A 4913-nucleotide genomic window follows, 5' to 3' on the forward strand; every position below is an offset into this window, starting at 1 on the left:
GCTTGAACCTCTGGAAGTTCTCTGTCAATGAATGCTTGTAGCTGTTTCTGTATTACTTTTAGAAAAACTTTACTCTAATGGGATATGAAAGATATCGTTGGATGATTTCCGCATTCTGTTGGGTCACCTCTCTTTGGAATGGGCACAAATATAGATCTCTTCTAATCAGCCAGCCAGATAGTTGTCTTCCAAATTTCGTGGCAGAGATGAGTGAGTGCCTCCTGTGCCGCCTCACTTTATTGAAAGATTTCAATTTTTATTCCATCAATTCTTGGTGCCTTGTTCTTTGCCAATTCCTTCAACACACCTTGGACTTCTTCATTCAGTATCATTGGCTCTTGATCATATGCTACCTCAAAAAATGGTTGAACATCAACCATTTCCTTTTGGTACAGTGACTGTATTCCTTCCATGTTCTTTTTTTTTTTTTTTAATAAGCATTTGGGTTGTCTTTAGTTACAGAAAAGCAGCCTTTCCCAAGGGCGACAAGTGAACTGAAGGTTAGGAGGAAACTGGGTGCGGGCCCTCACAAGCTCTTGCTCCAGCCTCTGGAAGTGATCAGAGAAGGACTTCATGGATGGAGAAGACCCCTGGCCAGGAACTCCTTTGGTAGGGTGGGTGGGGTACTAGCTCAGCCTTGGTCACCAGGTTGCTGAAAGTGGGCTCTTAGTTGATTTCCACTTGGGGTGAGTTGGCATGATTAACTATTCTTGGGGGGCATTAAATTAAGCAATAACACAGGGAGATGAGCCAAGAGAGTTGGATTCTGAATCACAATCAGGAAATAGTCTTTATCTGGTGCAACCATAATTTCATTTTTCTTTGAGTGAATTCGAAGAAACGTGAGGTCATTCTGGGGGTCAATTTCTCACACGGTGCTGCGTGCCTTCAAGATGAAGTTGTGCATGAGGTTGGCGTACTGTGTGGTAGTGGATTTGTCCATGGTGTTCTTGATGGGAATGCCTTCCGTGTTCACCACGATGATCCCCTGCACGCCCTTCTGGCTCTGCAGCCGCTTCAGAGTTTCTTCCACCTCTGCCATCTCGACAGATCGGATAGCTCCATGTCGCTGGCACTCAGTCCCATGTTCTTTTGATGCTTTCTGCATCATTCAATAATTATTGCTTACAATCACTAATGCTAACAACCACAAAATGCTGACTTATCAGTGAAAATTCACAAGTAGTATGCATCATTATTTATGCATATATTTCAATGTTGCTTGCTAGGTGCAAATTATTATAAAATTATCAGACCTTGAGGAACTCCCAAGGACACTCAAATATATTATTCAGTCTTTATGAAGAGAAGTTACTGGTCTCCTCTTAGTTTCTGATCATCTATCTTCTATTATCTACTAGTTGTGGATTTAATTAGAAAAGCTTCAATCAACTGATATTTCTTTTCTTTCTGAAGAGAACTAAAGATACAGTTAACTGACTAGTATAAGAAAATGGCAATACAAATTGCTAATAAATATTAGCAAAGGTGCTCAAACTCATTAATGAACACAGAGGTGCAAAATAAGACCATTTTATACAGGAGGCTTCGAAAAGTTTGTGGGAAAAAATCCATCATTTTTTAAATTCCACTTTTTCACAAACTGTTTGAAGCCCCCCATAAACTAGACTGTCATAATTAAGAACTCTTATAATATGAAGGGTTGAGAGATATGGACTTAAGGGAAATTTTATCCATATACACTGATGGTAGGAATACAAACTGGAAAAAAAATGTGCCATTATGTCATAAAGTTGGATATTCATATAAACACCAGCCCACGGTAAAACTCTAGAGAATCTTTTCTTCATGTGCCCCAGAAGACATGAAAAAGAGTATTTGTAGCAGTTCCATTTACAGCAAAAACCTGGAAACAGCTCAAATGCCTGTCAACAGGAGAAGAGATGAAAACAACTTGTAGTATAGCCACATAATAGAAAATTATAGAGCACGACAAATAAATAGACTAGAATATCACAACCCAACATGGATGGATCTTAGAAATAAAATACTGAGTAAAAATAGCAAGTTCCAGCAAACTAGACATGGTATATAATTTTCATGAAGCTAAAAATCATACTATGTAGAGATATATTATTGTTGTTGATAGTAACAATAGAATTGATTCTGAGAAAACAACTGAGCAAAACATTGCCTTATCGTGTACCATCCTCACAATTGTTACATGTGAGCCCATTGTTGCTGCCACTGGGTCAATCCATCACTTTTTTGCTGAACTTCCATTTTACTAAACATGATTTCTTTCCCCAGAGACTGGTCCCTCCTGATGACATGTGTGAACTTTGAGAGACAAAGTCTTTCCAAGGAGATTTCTGGCTGCATTTCTTCGAAGAAAGATGTATTTGTTCTTCTGGCAGTCTTTGGTACATTTAACATTCTTCTCCAACACCATAACTTAAATGCATAGATTATTCTATTGTCTTCCTAATGCATTGTCCAACTTTCACATGCATATATGAGACTATGGAAAATACCATGACTTAGGTCCTGTGTGCCTTAATCCACAAACTGATATATTTGCTCTTGAGCACTTTAAAGAGGTATTTTGCAATAAATTTGCCTAATGAATTATGTTATTTGATTTCTTGACTGCTGCTTCCATGAGTGTTGATTGTGGATCCAAGTAAAACAGTCTTTGATAACCTCAAACTTATTTCCATTTATCACGATGTTATTGATTGATCCAGTTGTGAGGATTTTTGTTTTCTTTACACTGAAGTGCAATCCATACTGAAGGCTGTGGTCTTCAATCTTCAACAGTATTTTAAACACTCTTCACTTCCAGCAAACAAGGTTATATCATCTGCATATCACAGGTTGATAATAAGTCTTCTTTCAATCTTGATGCCACATTCTTCTTCATATTTTCTCAGATTATTTGTTCAGCTTAGAGATTTAATAAGTATGGTGAAAGGACACAACTCTGGTCCTCACTGTCCTTGATTTTAAACCATTTAGTATCCCTTTGTTTTGTTCTGAGAGTCTTTTAGTTTATGTAGAGTTTCCTCATGAGCACAGTTAAGCGTTCTGTAATTCCCATTTTTCACAATGTTATTCGTAGTTTGGTATGATTCAAGCAGTCAAAAGCCTTTGCATAGTCAATATCTGTCTGGTATTCTCTGCTTTCAGCCAAGATCTTTCTGATGTCAACAAAGATAACATTAATTCCACAACCTCTTCTAAATCCAGCTTAAATTTCTGGCAGTGCTCTGTCACTATACTGTTCCAGCCATTTTTGTGTTATCTTCAGCAAAATTTTACTTGCATTTGATATTAATGATTTCCCTATTCCAATGGGTCACCTCTCTTTGGAATGGGTACATGATAGATCTCTTCCAATTGGTTGGCCAGGTAGGTGTTTGCCAAATTGCTTGGCATAGATGACTGAGCACCTCCAGTGCTGCTCAGTTTGTTGACTATTTCCATTTGTATCCCAGCAATTCTTTTAGCTTTTCTTTAAACAATGCCTTCAACACAGCATTAGCATCTTCCTTCAGTACCATCAGTTCTTGAAAGTATGTTACCTCTTGAAATGGCTAAACATTGACCATTTATTTTTGGTACAGTGACTCTCTTTATTCCTTCTAGCTTCCTTTGATGCTTCCTACACCATTCACCATTCTATCCACAGCTATTGTTTTTGCTAGGTGCTGTTGAGTCCATTCCAACTCATAATATACCCTGAATAGGGTGTCCAAGGAGTGACCGGTGGACTTGAACCACCAACCTTGTAATTTGAAACCCAGTGCTTAGCCTATGGTGCCACAACAGGACTCCTCGATACTGTTCTGAAACTAGAATCTTTTCTTCAGTTTCTTCACCTTGAGAAATGCTGAGCATGTTCTTCCCTTTTGGTCTTTGCACATTTCATTATCATACTTTTCTTTGTTGTCTCAAGCTGTCTTTGAAACTTTCTAATCAGTTCTTTTACTTCATTTCTTCTATTCTCTTTAGCCTTTCTACACTTAAGAGCAAGTTTCAGGGTCTCTTCTCATATGCATTTTGGGCTTTCTTTCTCTGCTGTATTTTAATGACTTTTTGCTGTCTTGATGTATGATGTTCAGGATGTCATTCCAAAATTCTTCTGGTCTTTTGGTCATCAATACCTAATGCATCAAATCTGTTCTTGCGATGGTCTCTAAATTCAGGTGGGATATGTACAAGGTCAAATTTTCCCTCTTGTGGACTTGTTTTAATTCTCTTGTGCTTCACCCCAAACTTTCATAAGAGCAATTCAACAGTCTGCTACTTGTCTTGTTTTGGCTGATGATATTAAGCATCTCCACTGTCTCTTCCCACAGATGTAGACTATTTGATTTCTTTATTCCATCTGATGAGGTCCATGTGTATAGCAGCCTTTTATGTTCTTTTTAAAAAATATTTACAAGGAATAAGTCATTGGTCTTGCAAAATTCTATCATGTTATCCCCAGGATCATTTCTATTACCAAGGCTTTATGTTCCAATGACTGATCCTTCCTATTTGTTTCCAATCTATGCATTACAATCGCCAGTAATTATCAATATATCTTGATTGCATGTTTGATCAATTTCAGACTGAAAAAGTTGGGAGAATTCTTCAGTTGTATCATCACTGGTTTTAGTGTTTGGGCACAAATCTTAATAGTGGTACTAACTGTTCTTCCCTGTAGGCATATGGATATTAACCTATCACAGACAGTATTGTACTTCAAGAAGACCAAAACAAACGTCAAAAGAGACTCTGAAGCTTGCTCTTGAATTTAGAATTGCTAAAACAAATGGGGGAAATGATGAAGTAAAAAAAACTGAAGAGAAGATTTCAAAGGACAGCTCCAGCAGGTAAAATATTATAAAGAAATGTGCAAAAACCTGAAGTTAGAAAGCCAAAAGGGAAGAACACACTCAGCTTTT

General features: G+C 37.6%; 1 pseudogene; it reads right to left on the reverse strand.

Moving 5' to 3' along the window:
• Nucleotides 1–700: 700 nt before the first annotated feature.
• Nucleotides 701–1042, reverse strand: LOC102829050 (annotated as a pseudogene).
• Nucleotides 1043–4913: the final 3871 nt, after the last annotated feature.

Source organism: Chrysochloris asiatica, unplaced genomic scaffold (assembly GCF_000296735.1).
Source record: "Chrysochloris asiatica unplaced genomic scaffold, ChrAsi1.0 scaffold00052, whole genome shotgun sequence".
In the NCBI taxonomy this organism is placed as follows: Eukaryota; Metazoa; Chordata; class Mammalia; order Afrosoricida; family Chrysochloridae; genus Chrysochloris; species Chrysochloris asiatica.